The 11,311-nt window shown below is 36.4% G+C and overlaps 1 pseudogene; it reads right to left on the reverse strand.

Annotated features, from left to right (window-relative positions):
• Window positions 1-889: 889 nt before the first annotated feature.
• On the reverse strand, window positions 890-9,850 carry LOC114297421 (putative germin-like protein 2-1; annotated as a pseudogene).
• Between the last annotated feature and the right edge of the window lie 1,461 nt (window positions 9,851-11,311).

Genomic DNA, 11,311 nt, shown 5'->3' on the forward strand with positions numbered 1-11,311 from the left:
TAACTAAAAAAATAAAATTCAATTATAAGAAGGACCCACTACTCATTTTTTTTATCAAAATTGTAGAGCTGAAATTTTTTGAGAACTATTCTAAATATATATTTTCTAAAGTATATAACATTTTTGTTTGGATAATGGCATAGAAATTGAACAATTTAAAAGTTGACAACAATGGGTTCTCATCTTCAATTATTACCAACAAATAATAATTCAGTGAAAGGTGCCACGTCTGATTGGTAAGTCAATTTGGTATAAAAATTTAATCATCACAGCATTACTCTGAAGAGGGAAAAAAAAAATTGAATGAACAAAAACACCATTCCAAATCTAAACACATTATTTGTTTGGAAACTATGTTTGAATGACAAAAATATCAAAAATTACATTTCTACTAATGAGATTATTGTGTCCTTGTGATTCATGCATTTGGTTTAATTACGGATTGTCTATTAATATTATAAGTTCATTTAGAGTAATGTGAAGTTTTTGTATGTAAATTATTTTCTAAACTTTCACCCCAATAAAAATATATGAAAAGAGGGAAAGGAACATGAATCATGAAAATATACAAATGCAATATCCAATAAGTTAATTGCGAGCTCTTACAACAAATAAATGGAAATACAAATTTTGTTATCAATAACAATCTTGCTCAGAACACATCATTTTTTATCATATTTTCTGGCGTCTACTCGTAATTGAAGCAAAACTCACATTGTATAATTGTGTAAGTTTCACTCCTGTTATGAATATACAATTAAAAATATGATTAAAAATAGTGTGCCTCCAAACTTATTCTATCACACGCAAAAACACAATGAATTTCTTCATCATACGATGAACGTAAAAAGATAAACCCTAGTGGTCACGTGAAAATCACAAAGTACTTTTAATGAAATTTCATCCTCCTCCCACTCCTTCTTTCATCACCTACATCCCCCCCCTGAATTGCATCAACCACCGTCATATTAACTTGAAATGTCTTGGCAAGAACATCACCAAAAATCATTGGTTTTGATCGAAAAACAGCGTTAGCCACTGTGATGACACCAGGGTTCTGGCTGCTTAACCCAGCAATCGCGATAGCACTTCCATACCTAACATTCCTTTCATAATGAATGAGTCCTATTGGGAACACAAACACATCACCTTTCTAAAGAACTTTACTAATAAAACGGTTTTCAAGGTTGGAAGTAACAAAGCCGACCTCGAGGGTGCCTTCGAGGACGGTGAAGATTTCAGTGGCACGAGGGTGGATGTGAGGAGGGTTAAGGCCCCACGGAGCATAGTCGATGCGGACCATGGAGATGCCGACGGTGTTGAGCCCTGGAATTTGGGCTACAGTGGCTGGGGTGATGGCTGAGCCCAGTGGGTTTGATGTGTCGCCTGGTAGGTTGAGGCCCGTTAAGGAGAAATCCGATGCTTGAGCCATCATGGGGTTTCTGCATACGAAGCCATTGACTCTAACTGTGACACATGAACCAAAAACAAGTAAGAACAACACCATAGCAAATAATATATAATCAATAATAAAACAAAGAGACTAGGATTCTCTGTCCAAAAAGTTTCAAAAAATTCATATCCCCTGTTTTCTGGAATGATTATTTTATTTAAATTATAATATAAAAGTCCAATGAATATAATTCTATTTGGTGCACTTTATGAGACTATTTATTTAAGTATTTGGTTCAAAACAGTGTAATCTTTATTTACAGTTTATGAGTCAAAAATAACTTTTCAATTATATATCGTAATGGGTATAGCTAGCACAAAATCAAGTGATCGTATAATACTTATTATTATTTATTTACTATTTTTTTAATGAAGGTCAAACCCAATGATTAACACCATATGCTCATTTTTTTTAAAAAAAAAACTTCGAGCAGGTGAAAATGAATCAACTTTAGCTCCCATGCATGTCTGTGGGAGTTTAATGGCGCAAAATATTATGTCTTTAAATTTGTCTACCCTTCTATTCTAATGAATTTTCAGTCATAAAATAGTGTTTTGAGATTGTTACATAATTCTATGAGTAAAAATATATTAGAACAGAAGAATTGAGAGGAAAATTGTCTTTGACCGAGTTTAATGGCATCAAAGCACGATGATTTAATGCACATCTAAATTTTGGTATGAGGATAACAAAGACCTTAACGCTGTGTTTGGTAGGAGGATTTGAGGAGAGATTTGGAAAAGGAAAGGGAAAAGTTAGGTGAAATGGGAATAAAATATGTCTACATTTCACCAAGTTTCACACACCTTTTCCCTTTCTCTTTCCAAATCCCTCTCCAAATACCCCAACCAAACACAACATAAAAGTGGTGAGATATTAAGTGGACGTGAGATTATTTGTCTCACTTCTTGTTTTGTCCTGTGTTTTATATTTTTCTATCATGATTTTTATGACATAATAATATGAGATAAATGCGGGACAAATATATGAGATATGCTACAATGAAATTAAAGAAAAGCTTTGAGTAAGAAAGCAATATACCAGAGCTATCAGTGTCTGCAACACAGAAGTCCTGCAAAGGGCTAGGTTCAAAGGAATAACAAAGATTTGATTTCCATCTTGAATAACACAGAAGTCCTACATGACCGTGTCTCAATTTTTTTTTTTTCTTCAAAATTCCCACTATATTGTCTGGTTGGGAGGATCTTTGTTTGTCATGTCCCTTCCTTTGTCAATGTTCATGGTACAAAGGATGGGATAAGGGTTCATGCACATTTGGTTGCTAGATAAAAGAGAGAATTGGACGAGTTCTTCATTGGATTGGATTCATTTACTCCATATTAGGTTATACATTTTGATAATAGGATAGTGTATCACGTTATGATACTCTATCCTTTTGAAATAGGATAACTCAATTCCACAAGAAGTGATAAAATGTAATAATTAACCATATACTAATGTCATCCAAACTCGTCCTTCTCAAACATGAGATACGAAAAAATGTATTATCATTCACATTACTCTATTGTTTTGTGGAACTTATTATCCCACACTGCCTATTTCAAATCCCCTCCTTATCTTGTGTGCCAATCAAACGCGACATTTCAATATATAGCTAACCACATGAATACAGATAATATGGTGATTAACATTTTAATAAAAATAGCCAAATACACCCTGAAATTAAGTTAAACTTAGATCAAACAATAAAAATTAAGATAAACGGCAATGAGATTACGAAAAATTCTTCAATTTTTTTGTTTTTCTTTTAAAAAGAAGTTCTTTAAAAGTTGAAGAACATTTCTTCGGTTGAAGACAAGCCGGCTCAATTTTTTAGTCAAAACACAGATATGATCACTTTTGCTTATGAACTTATTATTAGTTTTGCAACTGCTTTTGCATTCAGTCTTTTTCATAATTCATCACATTGAAATTAGTTTTAGTTGGTAGAATAAACATTTTTTTTTAAAAAGTAATTGTGCTTGAGTTAACTCTGGTTTAAATATTTTGTATTGTTCACTGCTCTGTAAATCCTCCAAATGGCAACAGAATTTTTTTTTTTTTTTTGGTTTTCTTTGTCATCCTATTTCTTATTTAACATTTGGAAATTCAAGAGAATTGCAATTTCAAAACATGTAGACAAGCCCTTGTCACTTTTGCAAGTGTTTTGCAAAACATAAAGCAGAATCCAAAAACCACAGTAAACCAAACACAGTTCTCGAAACAATATTTAAACAGAATAGAAATAGGAATTGAAACTGGAAAACCTACAGAAAATATATTGTAGAACATAGGAACATATGAATAATCAAGGCTAGCATTTGATGCTATGTCCTTGAGACAAAATTTGTCCCTCGCACTGGTGCTTCCTATCACCTAAGATACAAATGCATACTGAAGAAGCACCTATGTCGATGTGTTCAGCAAACTAATTGGTTATTTAAAATTTAATTAAATAATTCAGTAAGTTTTAAATAAATGTATTTAAGTTTGACTTATTTATCCTTTTAATCTAATTAAGTTAAGTTGAATAACATAAACTTTTATAATATATATATATATATATATATATATATAACTCATCAAATCATCAAGTAATAGGTGTTCAAATTTAAATTAAAAATATGAAAGGCATAAGGCACTCGCGCCATAAATTTAATTTTGAAATCTTTGGAGACAATAACCCTAAACTCTAATCTTTTGAGGGTATAAGAATAATAACAATTTTGTTACTCAAAAGACAACCTAAGAAGGGAGGGTGAATTAGGTTTTTACAATTAAAATTAATAATACCCTAATAAAAATTATGACTAGCATAATAGATAAATATAATTAATAAAATAAAAATAATTAAAACAATTGTCTTAACAACTATGTCAGTTAATGATTTTAGCACAGTAAAAATGTGAAATATAACTATGGCAATTTAAAATAAAATAAAAAGATAATGGAAAGAGAGGCAAACAAATTTATAGTGATTCGGGTTAAACTCGGCTTACATCCACTCCTCAAGTTTCACTTAAGATTTTTCACTATCTTCTAGCTTCATAGGGGTGCTAGCAACCTTTTTACAAATGGAGCAATCCTCCACGGATTTTACACAGATTTCACAAGTCTAAACCCTTGCAAATCTTAGGTGATTCACAATCATTCTCAAGCTTTTAAGAACACAGTGTTTGCAACACTTTTACAAGATGAAATGGTATTTTTGCTTTCAAAGAAAGCTTACAATAAATATCTCTCAAAGATAGATATATAAAATGAAGTTTTGATTTTTCTGTAAATCTCATACAGGAAAGATGAGCTTAATGCTATAAGGCTCAGTGTATAATTTCTAAGAGAGAATGTGATTGATTATAGATTAAAGAATATTTTCAGGTTTTTTTTAACATGTTTACATTAGAGGCTTTGGTATATATGTAATGAAAATTATAGTCGTTTATAGACGTTGTATTCATTTGAATTTATAGCCGTTTATAGCCGTTGTAGTCATTTAAATTTATACCCGTTGTACTTCCATCATTACCAATTTGAATATCTTCCACTCCATCATTACAAATTTTAATATCCTCCACTTGAACCTTTTGGCCTTTTGAACCTTTATAGCAATTTATAGCTGTTGTACTTCCATCATTACTAATTTGAATATCTTCCGCTTGAACCTTTTGAACCTTTTGGCCTGCTACTGTGCTAGGCTATTTGAACCTTTGTTTTGGGCTATTTGAACTCCTGATTTAATCAAATATTAAATATATTCTAACAACATTTCGGATAAAGGTTTAGGTGAGAAATAATGGGACAAAATAAATTTTGATTTTATTTTTCTCTTTCAAATAAATCATCAAAATAAATTTTGATTCTATTTTTCTCTTTCAAATAAATCATCAAAATAAATTATGGATTCTATTCTCCTTCAAATAAATTAAAACATAATTAAATAAAAGGAAAATTGCAAATACCTCCCTCGAGGTTTGGCTAAATTATAGATACCCCCTGAGGTTTCAGAAATTACATCTCGCCCCCTGAGGATTGTATTTTCGTAACAATTTGCCCTCTGAGGTTTATATTTCATAACAAATTACCCCCTAATTTGTTATGCAAATATAGCATTCAGGGGAGAATTTGTAATTTCTCAAACCTCAGGGGGGTATTTGTAATTTAGCCAAACCTCAAAGGGGTATATGTAATTTGCCCTTAAATAAATCATTAAAATAAATAAGTCTAACAAATTTAAAGGATGATGTTATCTTTACTATTTATTTATCTGTCAATTATTTCATCTTTTAATTTGTGTCACCTATTTATTTACCTAATTTACCTTAGCCATACCACCACCATTGCCAACTATCAACCATTGACCACTAACACTACTCACTTCCGGTGACTTTTTCAATAATAATGACTAACAGTCTAGTAATGATGTGGTGACAATAAATAAAAATAAAAATATATATTTCATGATAATAATTTATTTATTTATTAAATAATTTCATTAATTACAACTTACAACTAAAACAAAATAATTTTTGAATCTATCATGCAGCCTTAGAATTAAATTTCTCAACAAAATTTTAACATATTACTTTGTCAGAACTTGAAAATGCATTCAATAATTATTCCATATGAAAGCACACAATGATACTACTTTGTCAAAATTCAATTATACTTAAGGTAAATTACATTGACACCCATCTTCTGAGATATAGTCCAATTACATTTGGGTGATTCTACTTACACCACTCTTTTACCTCCTTACACCTTCCATCTCATTACACCACTTAAAAAAAAAAATTAAATTCTCATTACACCTAATATATTACCAAAACAAACCCTATGATAAAAAAAACTCTTCAAAACCCATCTTTTTACACCCATACTTTGTGCTGGGCCTGTTCAGTAATACAATGCTAAACAATTTGAATTACTCTAGTTCCATGTTACCGGATAAAATTTTGATTCCCAGTATTATGTTACCATTCAATTGGATAATTTCAGTTCGCTTCCCAATAAAATCAGTAGAGTCCACATTGAGGTGCCTGTTTGGTCACACAATGCGAAACAATTTACAAAAATTCGGTGCTATAACGCTGGAATAAATTGTTTATTCCAGCCTTTTGTTGCTATACATTTACAGAGTCACTTCCTTCCAAATAATGCAGTAATAATTTGTGCTGGGCCTGTTCAATAAAAAAATGCTAGTGAATTTTAATTACTCCAATGTTATGTTGTTGGAAAAAATAGATTTGTCTAGTGTTCTGTTGCTATACATTTACAGAGCCACTTTGTTCCAAATGATAATTTGGGCTTGTTCGGTAATTTGATACCAGACTTATATTTTTTGTTCAGCAATTTGATACCAGACTTATATTTTTTGTTCTGTAATTTACCGGAAATGTATCTTTTATTTGGCAATTTGATACCAGACTTATATTTTTTGTTCGACACTGTGATGCCGGACTATGTTATTGTATGGGAAAGAAATAATCTTCTCGTATAATCCTGTTGATCAAGTTTGCGCTCCTCCGTACGACGTCACTTTACTCCTTGAAAACACAAACGTGAGCTAGCCGGCGGGTGTGTGCCGGATACCTCTCCGATGCCTAAGTCAGCAAAATAGACAAATAGACAAAAAGCTCTGTATATTCAGGAATCAAAGTTGTGTTACCTCTCCATAGGTGATGTTGTGAGCTTTTATAGGTTCCGCGTGGCACAATCCTAGTAGGACTCTTACTTCTCCATGTAGAGTCCTCCTAGGAATCACATTCCTGAAAGATAATGTTTATCCTTCAACACCCCCTCACTGCTTAAACCAAGTGAGATGGTTTTACAATGTTTGGATGTCAATACGACCGAGATAACATGGCCATGCTAAAGTCGCAGACTAGACCGAGCTCCCACTAGCTCGGCTCTTCTTTTCACTGCGTGTACCTCGATTTGACATATTCCAACTGGGTTGTCCGAGACCGCACTAACCACAACGAGCTTGGACCGAGCTAACCAATAGAAAGGTTCTAAGGAAAGCTCAACATACTTCGGCTCAATACGGTATGACCAAGCTTAACTGTTACCGCTATGAGTGTGGTGACCGAGCTAACGGCAGAGCTCTCTTGGACCGGGCTAACTATCTACTCTGACCATGGCGACAATGATTAGTCCTGGACCGAGCTAACCCTTGCTAGGTCACTTCCATACCTGGACCGAGCTAACACCTGGACTACGATCCACTTACTAAGCCCTTCTTACTATGGCCCCTAGAACGGCCCATTACCCAGCTTGGCCCAATTTACTCATAAATTACCCTCTCAATTGCCCCTTAATTCCATCTGCGCAGCATGATAGGGATTACCTGTTACCAGCCGAGCTAAAACTTTAGCCTTCCAACCGAGCTAAAAACTTTAGCACGTTCGGTCAAAACGTCTCTTTGGTTGCTGTAATGAACCGCTTCCCATTCCATGGCCACGTGGCAAACTGTCATTGGCTCAGCGTAGCTGTCACGCCGTCTTCGTACTTCATGTATTTTGAACAGTCCCGCCTTTTTGTCCTTTCTTCTACACAAAACACCCCTTCGTTTTGAATCATTCATGCCATTCATCTCATTCTCTTTCTATCTGAACCTCCATATTCCCCAAACATAGTGCCTAAAAAGAGCTTTCTCTCGTGGCTTTGATCTTCATCAGCTCGTCTTCAAACTTGTAAGTAACCCAATCTTATTTCCTTTTTGTTGATTGTACATCTGTTTTGTAATACACAACGCACGTATTTGTACGTTTTTCAAAACACACTCCACTTTCACTTTTAGTTTTTTAGGAAAACCTTGTGATAGAACCACTGCATTCATGAATAGTGTGGAAAAACACTGTATTGATCCAAGATCACACCCCAACCAAACTAGGATATTGTTTGTATTAGGTGCAAGCCTAACCATACCCAACAACAGAACTAAAACTTCACGCCATACTTGAAGTTTCCATAGGTTAGGTACCTTTAGCTTCAATTAACCGAGCAATCGAACCGTACTAGGTTTGCGCAATACCGTGCTTAGAAAACCTTAACTTCCAACCGAGCTACAACTTGGGACTAAACCGGCTTCCTTAGTACAAATCGTACTAAGGATGCTGCCCCAAAGGCTCAACCGGGCTAAAAAACCCCTTGCTCAAACCGAGCTAAAAACTAATAGCATCCTGCGTAGCTGAGCTAGGACTTTATTTATTTTGCCTTTGTCTCTTTTAGCACGGTCCAACGATCTGTGCTTAACACCTCTCTTTTTTCACTTTGCAGACTTAGGCTGCCAGGCACTCCCTTGAATGCTCAACCGAGCTACTGAGCGTCCTTTCAGGACCGAGCTAATTCTCCGCTTATTTATTGATAATTTAATAATCAATAGGTAAATATAGGTTTTTAGGAAACTCACCAGGGGCCATAGCCAAATTCCGTAAGGACTACCAAATTTCGGATGATGTCCACCTTTCACTAGCCGAACTAGACACCGTCCCCTGGGGAAAACAAGGCTTTGTCCCTTTTAACGTTATTTCCATCGTAGAGTGCGGTCTGTAATTCCTTGTACAACCCCTTCTTTGTGAATTCCTTAGCCAAACCAAGCTCTGTCCTACCTAACTTTCCACCAATTCTTATCGCATAATAAATGGTATTGCCGAACTAAACCGCCGGGCTGGCCTTAATCTCGGTCTAGCCGAGCTTTTCCATTAATACTCCACAGGATCGGCTAAAGATGGCTGGGTTTACTATTTAAGAATAAGGCGCCGGCGTGAAAAAATAATAAAGAATACCCCGGATAAAGACGTGAATGATGATGATTTCTTCTGGGTATCTGGGAACTTTGGGGACCATCAAGCCTAGATCCCTGGTCACAGAATAAATTGGAACAAGAGTGTAGCAAGTAGGGTTACTTTGGCTTTATTGCATGTTGTTCTTTACCTCGGTTTTCACTTTATGAACCGAACTAACTATTGTCTTCCTTCATGCAGATTTGAACTTTCTTAAGTCCCAATACAGCTACCCCAACTTGAATGTTCTTCGAGCCGCACTCTGATATCCAAATAGAGGCCGAGCTGAGCTACTGAATTTCGAACCGACCTACCGATATAGTAGCCGCAGGAAGACTAGAGTGATCGATTTCCTCCTTGAACCTTTGCCAGAGCTAGATCCATCCTTGCCTCAAATCAATCTCATCCCACTAACTGCCGAACAAGAGATGGCCAAGAAACGAGCCGTAAGGGCACTCCTGACCGAAACAAACCAGCCCGAGGCACCACCAGCTGGTCAGACTCATGAGACCGTGGTGGCCCTTCCATCCCATTAACCCTCATCATCTCGTCCAAACAAGCGTGCTCGAACTTCCACAACCGAGCCACACCTTGTTGACGAAGAAGATACCATTCTTTCGCCAAGCCTTCCACCGAGCCCACAACCGGAGCGATCTGACCGGGCTGGCTCTTCCAAGTGGGCTCCAAAGATCACTTTTTAGAACCGTGCTATACGGGATACTGATTTAGTGGCCACTGAAAAAGACCACCTAATGGCGTTCAATCTGGCGAAGAGCGTTTGCCTTCCACCTGACATGGAGCACCACGACCACCTAACCGAGCTGAAGGCCCTTCGCTCGTCCACAAAATCCATGATGCTGGTAAGTAGCTCCCTTGCTTATCTTTCAAATTTTTATAACTTTCTGCTCGGTCAGACTTAAAAAAATTTCTTTCCATCCTTTTGCAGGCCATACAAAAGAACCACATCGCTCACAAGCGAGTGTTGGAATTTCGAAAAACCACTAGGCAGGCCATGGCAGAGGCCAATGCCAAAAACACTGAGCTAGAAGAGTCAAAGAAGTAAATAGCCGAGCTACAAACTGAGATGACACGTCTGAACGGTCTCGTCAGCTCGGCTGAGACGGATAAGCGAAAGGCCGCGACCGTGGTAAAAGACAAATACCTGCGCGAGCTGGCCAAGCTCAAGGAAAAAAAGGATGCCGAGATAAAAGAGTTGGAGAAGAAGCTGGAGGACGCGGAAGACCGAGGTTATAAGGAAGGTGAAGCCACGTACATGATGCAGTGTGAAGCTGCTAAGGATCTATTTTTCAAATGTGGGTGGAAAGCGGTGGTGGAACAGCTAGGTCATGGTCCAGAGACCGAGGTTTTCCTAAACCCTCAATCGTATTTCATACCAAGCTGTATGGCGGAGTATGCAGCCGCCATTTAACAAAAATTCCTTGAAGCTGAGGACGATGAAGAAGAAACTGTGCCTAATAGTGTCCCGGTCGTTGATGATTCTGCCATCCAGCTAGTTTGGGTGGAGCCACCGGTTGAAGACCTGACAACTGAGCTACCAGCTGAAACCGGGCTCTGAGTTGAACTAGATGCGGATCTTGATGACCTGTTTTCTTGACTTTGTACTTTCTTCTTTGTTTTGTTATTTTGGAAAAAAGTTGTAACCGGGTTGAGGCCCCTCCTTTTGTACTTGATTTGAATCTTCAATGAAATTTTCTTTTGTTGAACTGTTGTTTCGGTTTACTCTTATGCTTGCCTTTACTTTTCAAAAGTATTCAGAATGTAGTATAACATTTGCCAACCGAGATAAATATCTCGGTTTTAGTTTTGCAATCTGACTGGCTACACCTGCCAACCTCTTTAGCCTTTATCCTTATCTCGGCTAAAGAACAATAAGCGTTGGTTTTTCCAACCAACAACTCTTCAGCCTAGATCCTTACTTCGGCTGAACAGTACTAAGTGTTGGTTTGTCCAGCCAACCTCTTCAGCCTAGATCCTTATCTCGGTTGAAGAATAATAAATGTTAGTTTTTCCAGCCAACCTCTTCAGCCTAGATCTTTATCTCAGCTGAAGAAAA

Source organism: Camellia sinensis, chromosome 10, assembly GCF_055761805.1.
Source record: "Camellia sinensis isolate YWXY chromosome 10, ASM5576180v1, whole genome shotgun sequence".
Lineage (NCBI taxonomy): Eukaryota > Viridiplantae > Streptophyta > Magnoliopsida > Ericales > Theaceae > Camellia > Camellia sinensis.